Source organism: Rattus norvegicus, unplaced genomic scaffold (assembly GCF_021556685.1).
Source record: "Rattus norvegicus strain SHRSP/BbbUtx unplaced genomic scaffold, alternate assembly SHRSP_T2T unassigned-0000159, whole genome shotgun sequence".
Classification (NCBI taxonomy): domain Eukaryota; kingdom Metazoa; phylum Chordata; class Mammalia; order Rodentia; family Muridae; genus Rattus; species Rattus norvegicus.
In genome coordinates, this window is record NW_028238880.1 from 1 (window position 1) to 10,000 (window position 10,000).

General features: G+C 53.4%; 1 long non-coding RNA gene across 1 annotated transcript in view; it reads left to right on the forward strand.

The window, feature by feature from the left end:
• The first annotated feature begins 4,568 nt into the window (after window positions 1-4,568).
• The window catches only part of LOC147997382 (uncharacterized), a 19,143-nt gene continuing 13,711 nt past the window's right edge, over window positions 4,569-10,000 (forward strand). Inside the window, exon 1 of the long non-coding RNA XR_015647915.1 lies at window positions 4,569-4,823. This is a non-coding gene — a long non-coding RNA (uncharacterized LOC147997382). The remainder of the gene's footprint in view (window positions 4,824-10,000) is intronic.

Consider the following 10,000-nt stretch of genomic DNA (forward strand, 5'->3'; position numbering starts at 1 on the left):
CCTGAACTGAACACCCAGCAGCACTTCCCGCACCCACCCATGTATAAGCTTTTATAACCTGGACCACCAACACTAGAGCGACAGGGCAGACAGAGACTATTTGGAACCGGACTTCCATTTTGAGTTTTTGTTTGTGTTCTTGTTTTTTTCTCCTGTCCTGTCCTGTCCTGTCCTGTCCTGTCCTGTCCTGTCCTCTCTGTCTGTATGTCTGTCTGTCTGTCTGTCTGTCTGTCTGTCTGTAAATCCACACATATAGTTCTTTCCACATCTTATATCTCAAAACAAATAATGCTTGCTGTGATCCTCATTTCATTCAAGGGTACTACTCTCTAGACCAGAGGAGCCCCCTTACAATTCTCCACAGGTAGTGATGACCGGAGTGTTCAGTGCGACTAAGCAGGAATTATATGGTTGCCGCCATTATGCTTGATCTTACCGAAGGTAGGGTTGCGGGGCATGGTTGCCACGATGGCGACCAGTAGACCGTGATTGAGGAGACGGAACAATAATTAACCTACAATTCTCCCTCTCTGTCAACTGTTTCTCTGTCACTCTCTGTCTCTCTTCCCTCCTTCCCTCCCCCGTCTCTCAGACCTGAATGAGCATTGGAACTAAAGTAAATGTACATGTGAAAAGAAGCCAGGTGTGGTGCTGCATGTCTTTGATTGCATCACTTGAGAGGTGAAGGTGGGTAGAACTCTGTGAGCAGGCTGCAGACCTGATCCAGGTACTGATTTCCAGGGCTTTTGTGCAAAGACCCCTGACTCAACTAAAGAAATGAGGAGGAAAATAAAGAAACAGATACAATTAACTTGGAATAAACCAAACAAACTAAGAAAAAGGAAAGGCAGTAATGGAGTGGCCTGGCTTACAGAGGAGGGGCAGACATTTATCTGCCATTGCCTCCTCTGTTGAACACACAAACACAGGCGCCGAGAGAGCGAGAGAGCGAGAGAGCGAGAGAGCGAGAGAGCGAGAGAGCGAGAGAGCGAGAGAGCGAGAGAGCGAGAGAGCGAGAGAGCGAGAGAGCGAGAGAGCGAGAGAGCGAGAGAGCGAGAGAGAGAGAGAGAGAGAGAGAGAGAGATCTGTTAATCTGTTTGTCTCCCTCCCCTAGTTTTTCAGACAGGGTTTCTTTATGAAAAGAAAGAAACTGGTAGCTGTAGGCTGGTAGCTGCTGGCTGTTAAAGGTCTAGGTAAAACAATGTGATGGCCTAAGAGGAAAATAAAGAAACAGATACAATTAACTGTTAAGGCCTAGATGCCGTGTGAATGAGGCCTACATCAGATTGGTTAAGATAACTGTCACCTGGCTAGCCTGCCATTTTAATATTGCAAGGACGCCTTCTCATAGTTTGTTTCTGCTGTCACTGCCAGAGTTCATTACATATTCTGTTAGGTTCTGTATGACACACACTCAGAAACCAAACATTGTAGAATCCAGTGTGTCCTTGAGTGCGTGTCTACAATGCGTGCGTGCATGCGTGCGTGCGTGCGTGCGTCTGTGCATGCGTGTGTCCATGGCCATGCTAGAGCCCACCCCAGATTTGTGTTTCAGAGATCTTTACTTATTTATTTTTCCTGCCTTGGCTTGTGTAGGCACTAAGTCACCACACTTCCCGAAAAACAAAATGAAACAAAACAAAACAAAATCCACCAACAAATGGACCAAACCCAAACCCCAAGCCAAACAAACAAATATTCCTGCCTGCCTGTCTGTCTATCAGGGCTACAACAGAGAGAAGTGGAATCTTGAATGAACAAAACTAGAATACCTAAGTCTGCCTGTTTCCCCTCTTCCCACCCTCCCCTGCCCCCCAGCCCATCCCCTAGAGCTGGTCTAGCATGTTCTCTGACCCTGGGGGTGCGGTGAACCGGCCTGCTTTGCTAAACTCTGTAGTGTATAAACTTGGTAACTCTAGAAAGCAGGAGCTGAAAATGTGCAGATAAGGTGGTGGTCGAGCTGTGTGTGTGTTGGTGTGGGAGGGAGACTGCTTCGGTAACTGCTGCTTTTCAATGTCCGGCTGAAACTCTGTGCTTATGATGTATCTTTTGGTTTATTCGATTTTACTTACTGTCTATTGGGTTTGCATTTGATTTTTATTGATTTTATTGATATTTATGTTTAACTATTTTGACCTGGCTAAATGACTGACTGACTGACTGACTGACTGACTGACTGACTAAGTCTACCTGGCATACAGGAGGAATTCAAGGACGAACGATTGTTTAAGTATGACAAAAATAAGTAAGTAAGTAAGTAAGTAAGTAAGTAAGGGGGTTGGGGATTTAGCTCAGTGGTAGAGCGCTTGCCTAGCAAGTGCAAGGCCCTGGGTTCTGTCCCCAGCTCCGAAAAAAAAGAAAGAAAAAAAAGTAAGTAAGTAAGTAAGTAAGTAAGTAAATAAATAAATAAATAAATCAATAAATAAATACGATCATTTAGAAGTAATATAGGCAGAAGGAGAACATGTGGCTGTGGATGGTCTGAGGCTTCTGGCTGCTTTTGGGTGCCTCTTCACCTTTCTGCACGTGCAAACTGAGTTTAATTAAGTTCTGTTTCCCTAGAGGCTGGGAAAGGGAGAAACAGAAGTGACCTGGAACATCAGGGCTAATGGCCGGCTGCCTCCATCTTGGTGAGGTCAGGTGTCAGCCAAGCTGGCTGCCAACCATCCACAGTTGAATCCAAAGTGCCCAAATGGGACACTATAACAAATCATGTATACAGATTTGTGTATATAGAAAACATTTTTCCTTTCTCTTCTTTTCTTTTCTTGAGAAATTCAGCTGGTCCTGATGTCTTTCCCTCGGTGTGTCCCTCTGTCATCTCTCTCTCTCTGTCTCTTTGTCTTACTGTCTCTGTCTGTCTCTGTCTGTCTCTGTCTCTGTCTCTCTGTGTGTGTGTGTGTGTGTGTGTGTGTGTGTGTGTGTGTGTGTGTGTGTGTGTGTTCCTTAATCTCAGCAGCACTACTCATCCAATCGATTTTTCCTCTCCCCTTGTCTCCTTCACATGGCTATTACCCCACCTTAAACAGCACTAGAAGAGCCTGGCAGGCAGATATCTACCCTCTATGCTGTCAGAATTTTTTTTTTTTTTTTTTAAAGTCAAAACCTGGATTCTCAGGAGCCATGTGGTGTGTCCTCCTAGGTTCTGGTGCCCTCTTCTGGCATGCAGACATATAGTCAGCAGAGAGAGCTGTGTGGGTGGCCGAGGCAGGCAGAGTGGACCTCTGTGAGCTTGAGGCTAGATAAGTCTACGGAGCAAGTTCCATGACTGCCTGGGCTATACCAAAAGAAACGTACCTTGAGGCAAAACAAAACAAAGCAGAAAAGGTTCTGCTTTTATTTTACAGACATGTGTTCTCTCTAGTCCTATTGACTATAGAAGTTTGATCATGAAGTCACATTGATTTTTATTACAGAGTTTATTTGTGTGTGTGTGAGAGAGAGAGAGAGAGAGAGAGAGAGAGAGAGTTTTTTCTTTAATCTTCAAACATATTTTTTATTGTTTATTTATTTTATGAGCACACTGTCACTGTCTTCAACACACAAGGAGAGGATTCCATTACAGATGGTTGTGAGCCACCATGTGGTTGCTTGGATTTGAACTAAGGATCTCTGGAAGAGCAGTCAGTGCTCTTCACCGCTGAGCCGTCTCTCCAGCCCTGAAACAATATCTTGAATAAACAATAACAAAAACACTAAAACTAAGTCTGCCAGTTTTCCTCTTTCTTTCTCTCTCTCTCTCTCTCTCTCTCTCTCTCTCTCTCCCTCCCTCCCTCCCTCCCTTCCTTCTTTCTTCCTTTCTTTCTTTTTCTTCAGATAGGATTTCTTAGTGAATGATATTTATGTTGATATAAATTTTTTACGTACTTTTGACTGGCTAACTAACTAGCTAAGTCTGCCTGTCCTAAAGAAGGAGTTCCCCTGCCACAACTAAATACGTGCATAGAAAAAAAATATATAATTATTAACTTGGGATGAAACTAATGTAACAAGCAAGCAAACAAACGCACAAGCAAACAAAGTAGGGATGGTGGTGCTGGGTGCCTGGTATATGGGAGATGGGAGACCTGTGGTCTAGAGCGTCCAGAGCTCTGGCCTCCATACTCTGGACTGCATTCTCTCTAGCAATCTTCCCAAAGTGGCTGTATTTAACCATGTTTTTATTTTTTAAATTGGCTCTCTCTCTCTCTCTCTCTCTCTCTCTCTCTCTCTCTCTCTCTCTCTCTCTCTTTCTCCCTCCCTCCCTCCCTCCCTCCCTCCCTCCCTCCCTCCCTCCCTCCCCCCACCACACACACAGAGGCACGTGTGAACAAGGGAATGCAAATGCACAAAATAAGTATGTTTTGATCAGAGTGAAAACAAATCACGGGAATTTTAACCATTCCACCATCATTCCACCATTCTTTTAATTTACTCTCTGTGTTTAGTCTTCCAAAGAGGGTGGCAGGTGTGTGGTTTGGTGAGTGCCGGCTGGCGGTGGCAGCGAGGAACAGAGAACAACAACAACCCCCCCTCCCCCCCATCGGGATCGGTGGAGGGTTTTAAAAATGAGTGAGCCATTTAAAAATGGTGTGGAACTGAGGTCGCCGCCACCCTCCCCTCACGACGGAGTTTGGACGCTCCCTTTTCCTAACTGTGCCTGTTCCTTGCTAATTGTTAACCGATTCGAGAGTGCATGTCCTTTCACTTAGAGGTGGCCTGTTTTCACCGCTCCGTCCTACTTTCCTTTTCTGGGTGCCTGAGGGGGTTGGCCCCGAGTCCATCCCGCGTTCACTGTGTTCCGGCGGGACAACCGGGACCGTTTGTGCCATTCGGGAGAAGTGGTGGGTACCTGCCCCGTTGTGCGTGGGTGAGTGTCCCCCTGAGCTAGGGAGGTCACTCCGGAGAGACGGAATGAGTGTGTGTGGCGGCGGCGGCGCGTGACAGTCTGTATTGGTTTGCTTGATCGAGATCGCTGTCGGGCGACACCTAGTGGCGACAAGTTTCCGCAACGCTCCTGTCCCCCGGTTGGTGACAAAGGACGGGGAAGTGCCTGTGGTGAGCCGGCCAGGGTGAGAGGGTGACAGGCAAGCAGGCGGGTGCGCGACGGAGACGCCGTCCTGTCTGGGGACCATCTCTAGCTAGGAGGTTGTACCTGGAGAACTTCAGGGGAGGAGGGTGGCTGTACGACCTATTGGGACACAAGGAGGGGTTGGTGGCAGCTGGATGAGGTCGACCAGAAGGCTTGGGCCCCGTCCCGGATTTTTTTTTTTTTTTTCCAATTTTTTTTTTTTAAATTTTTTATTTTATTTTATTTTTTTTTTATTTCTTCCCTCCTCTCCGGTCCCAGCCAGCGGGACCATAGACACTTTTGAGGCCGAGAGGGTGCTGTGTCCCCGGCCTCCGAGCCGAGGTGGCCCGGCTAGGGGGCGCCACGGAGTTTTTTTTTTTTTTTTTTCTTTTCCAGGAGTCCCTTCGGTCCCAGCCAGCGGGACCATAGACACTTTTGAGGCCGAGAGGGTGCTGTGTCCCCGGCCTCCGAGCCGAGGTGGCCCGGCTAGGTGGCGCCACGGATTTTTTTTTTTTCTTTTCCAGGAGTCCCTTCGGTCCCTGATAGCGGGAGCCTGGACCTCTGAGGCCGAGAGGGTGCTGTGTCCCCGGCCTCCGAGCCGAGGTGGCCCGGCTAGGGGGCGCCACGGAGTTTTTTTTTTCTTTTCCAGGAGTCCCTTCGGTCCCTGATAGCGGGAGCCTGGACCTCTGAGGCCGAGAGGGTGCTGTGTCCCCGGCCTCCGAGCCGAGGTGGCCCGGCTAGGGGGCGCCACGGAGTTTTTTTTTTTTTTTTTTCTTTTCCAGGAGTCCCTTCGGTCCCTGATAGCGGGAGCCTGGACCTCTGAGGCCGAGAGGGTGCTGTGTCCCCGGCCTCCGAGCCGAGGTGGCCCGGCTAGGGGGCGCCACGGAGTTTTTTTTTTTTTCTTTTCCAGGAGTCCCTTCGGTCCCTGATAGCGGGAGCCTGGACCTCTGAGGCCGAGAGGGTGCTGTGTCCCCGGCCTCCGAGCCGAGGTGGCCCGGCTAGGGGGCGCCACGGAGTTTTTTTTTTCTTTTCCAGGAGTCCCTTCGGTCCCTGATAGCGGGAGCCTGGACCTCTGAGGCCGAGAGGGTGCTGTGTCCCCGGCCTCCGAGCCGAGGTGGCCCGGCTAGGGGGCGCCACGGAGTTTTTTTTTTTTTTTTTTCTTTTCCAGGAGTCCCTTCGGTCCCTGATAGCGGGAGCCTGGACCTCTGAGGCCGAGAGGGTGCTGTGTCCCCGGCCTCCGAGCCGAGGTGGCCCGGCTAGGTGGCGCCACGGATTTTTTTTTTTTCTTTTCCAGGAGTCCCTTCGGTCCCTGATAGCGGGAGCCTGGACCTCTGAGGCCGAGAGGGTGCTGTGTCCCCGGCCTCCGAGCCGAGGTGGCCCGGCTAGGGGGCGCCACGGAGTTTTTTTTTTCTTTTCCAGGAGTCCCTTCGGTCCCTGATAGCGGGAGCCTGGACCTCTGAGGCCGAGAGGGTGCTGTGTCCCCGGCCTCCGAGCCGAGGTGGCCCGGCTAGGGGGCGCCACGGAGTTTTTTTTTTTTTTTTTTCTTTTCCAGGAGTCCCTTCGGTCCCTGATAGCGGGAGCCTGGACCTCTGAGGCCGAGAGGGTGCTGTGTCCCCGGCCTCCGAGCCGAGGTGGCCCGGCTAGGGGGCGCCACGGAGTTTTTTTTTTTTTCTTTTCCAGGAGTCCCTTCGGTCCCTGATAGCGGGAGCCTGGACCTCTGAGGCCGAGAGGGTGCTGTGTCCCCGGCCTCCGAGCCGAGGTGGCCCGGCTAGGGGGCGCCACGGAGTTTTTTTTTTCTTTTCCAGGAGTCCCTTCGGTCCCTGATAGCGGGAGCCTGGACCTCTGAGGCCGAGAGGGTGCTGTGTCCCCGGCCTCCGAGCCGAGGTGGCCCGGCTAGGGGGCGCCACGGAGTTTTTTTTTTTTTTTTTTCTTTTCCAGGAGTCCCTTCGGTCCCTGATAGCGGGAGCCTGGACCTCTGAGGCCGAGAGGGTGCTGTGTCCCCGGCCTCCGAGCCGAGGTGGCCCGGCTAGGGGGCGCCACGGAGTTTTTTTTTTTTTTCTTTTCCAGGAGTCCCTTCGGTCCCAGCCAGCGGGACCATAGACACTTTTGAGGCCGAGAGGGTGCTGTGTCCCCGGCCTCCGAGCCGAGGTGGCCCGGCTAGGTGGCGCCACGGATTTTTTTTTTTTCTTTTCCAGGAGTCCCTTCGGTCCCTGATAGCGGGAGCCTGGACCTCTGAGGCCGAGAGGGTGCTGTGTCCCCGCCCTCCGAGCCGAGGTGTCCCGGCTAGGGGGCGCCTCCGAGACTTTATTTTTTCCAGGATCCTCCCCGGTCCCTGCCAGCGGGAGCATGGACTTCTGAGGCCGAGGGGAAGCTGTGTTCCAGGCTATCTACCATGGCCTCCTCGGTCTGTGAGCACTCAGGGTTCTAAGGTCGACCAGTTGTTCCTTTGCGGTCCGGTTCTCTTTCTACATGGGGACCTCTTGGGGACACGTCACCGAACATGACTTCCAGACGTTCCGTGTGGCCTGTCATGTTTATCCCTGTGTCTTTTACACTTTTCATCTTTGCTATCTGTCCTTATTGTACCTGGAGATATATGCTGACACGCTGTCCTTTTGACTCTTTTTGTCATTAAAGGACGTTGGAAGAGGCTTGCACCAAGGCTGTTTGCTTGTCCAGCCCTAGCTCTTTTCTTCTGCGCATGGGCCTCTTCGATGCTCGAAGCTTAGCGTCCCCCCATGAGTACGCGCTTCCTGCTTTCCCGTGCTTGCTTGCCTGTGCTCTGTGGGGCAGCTTTATGACAACCGTCCCGCGTGTCAGGCGTTCCCGATTTCCCCGTGGTGGTTGTCGTCCGTTACCGGTAGGAGTCGTTGGTGCCGAGTGCGACTGGAAGGGTTTTCCCGTTTGGTGCTAGTGACCCCCTGGCGTGCTCCTCTGCGGCCGACCGGTTTTTTTATTTGTTTTTTTTTTTTTTTTGTTTTTTGTTTTTTTTTTTTTTTTTTTTGTTTTTTGGAAGGAGTTCCCGAACCTCCGCTGCTTGGTGGTGTGTCCCTTTCTTTCCTGCTGTGTGCCTCCCGAGTTGCACCTTTTCTCCTTCGAAGGGGATTTTATTTTTTTATTTTTATTTTTTATTTTTTTTTTTTTTTGAAGGAGTTCCCGAACCTCCGCTGCCCGTTGAGTCCCGTTCTTCCACGCCACGTGCCTCCCGAGTGCAACGCTTCCTTTTTTTTCTCGCCCTCGAGAAGGGTAAATTTTTTTTTTTTGTGTGTGTGGCAGTGTTAGCGACTTCTTCCCGTGCTCTCTCTCGCTCTTCTCGCTCGTATTCCCGTCCAGTGCGTTGTTAGAAAGCTCTCACGCCCGTTGTTCCCGATGCATGGCGTGTCTCGCTCCCGTTGGATCGATGTGGTGCTGCCGCGTTCTCTTCGGGCCGGGGCCTAAGCCGCGCCAGGCGAGGGACGGACATTCATGGCGAATGGTCATTCAGCGCGAATGGCGACCGCTCTTCTCGTTCTGCCAGCGGGCCCCTCGTCTCTCCTCCCCATTCCTTTGCAGGGTGGTGTGTGGAAGTCAGGGGTGCGGCTGTCCGGCACGAGCGCTGACCCGCGCACACTTGTTGCTGTGGTTCGCGGTGTCCCTGTGGACGTGTCGGGGGCGCTTGCCCCCACGCCGTTCACTGCTTCGCGGCCCTCTTCCCCCGTGCCGGGGGAAGGTGGTAGACCCGCTGCGGTGCATACCCTTCCCGAATGGTGTGTGCACGCGCCCTGCTTTGTGTGAGCCTTGCGGTGCTCCTGGAGCGTTCCGGGCTTTGACCACCAAGGTGCCCGCTTCTGAGTTGGCGGTGGCGCTTCCCGCTCCCCGGCGTGCCTCCTGTGCTCCATGGTGCTTGTGCCTTTACGCTTTCCCTTGTCCTAGTTGCCGGCTTTCTGCACGGTGACAGAAAGGGGGGGGGTCGAGGAGTTGAGTGTGCGGTTAAAAGGCTCCTTCCGTTGGGTGAGCGCCCACCCCGTGCCTATGTTTTTGGTGCCTTCACCCGCGGGCCCTGCGCGGTTAGGGTGGTGCTGAGCGATCGCGGCTGGCCCTTTTTAAAGACCGGACTCCCTCAAGTCAAGGCTCCTCCTTTGTGTGCGCCTTGAAGAGGCCTGGCTCTCGGCGGGGACCTGTCGCAGGTCCCCCCGGTCCGCGAATGCTCAAGAAGACCCCGGAGAAAGAGACCTTTGCCGATACCGCAGACCCCCCACCAGCTGGCGCGTGGTCCTTCCCGTTCTGTCCCGCGCCTGTTGCTCGTTTCCCGTTGCGTGCACGGAGCCCTTGGCTGCTCGTCGGTGTTGGGTTCGTCCCGCCCTCAGTGAGGAATTTGCCTTCTCTAGCTATCTTCGGAAAGGGCTTTACGATCTCCGAGGGGCTTCTCCCGGATGGTCCCCTCGGCTGCCCGCCCTGACCTCAGCCTTCTGCGCGCAGCGTTTGCTCTCTCGCCTACCGCGACCCGCGCCTCCCCGCTCCGAGTACGAGGAGGGATCACGCGGGACGGGGCTCTGTCGACCTGCCGCTGTGCGGAGCTTGTGGGGGAGATTGGGTTTCTGGTGGCAGGTGGCGGGGAAGGGCCGTGCACACGCCCGCGTGCGCGGTACCCCCCTCACCGCGAGGGGTCGTCGCGGGACGGGTGGGTTTGGAAGGGCGGCGGTGGGCTCCCGGTCCCACCCGCCTCCGTTTCCCCCGTGCCCTCCGTCGCGTGTGCGTCCCTCCCACGCGCGTCCACGTCCCGGCCACTCTCGCGGCGAGGTCGTGTCGCGTGTGGTGCGTGCCGCGTGCTCTCGGGCGTCTGCGGTTGCCGCCTCGTCCCCCCCTTCCACGGCAGCGTTCCCACGGCCGGTGGAGATCGCGGGAGCCGTCCTACCCCCCCTTCCCCCTCCGCGGGGCTCTCGAGGGTCCGTGAACCGCGGGGTTGGCCTC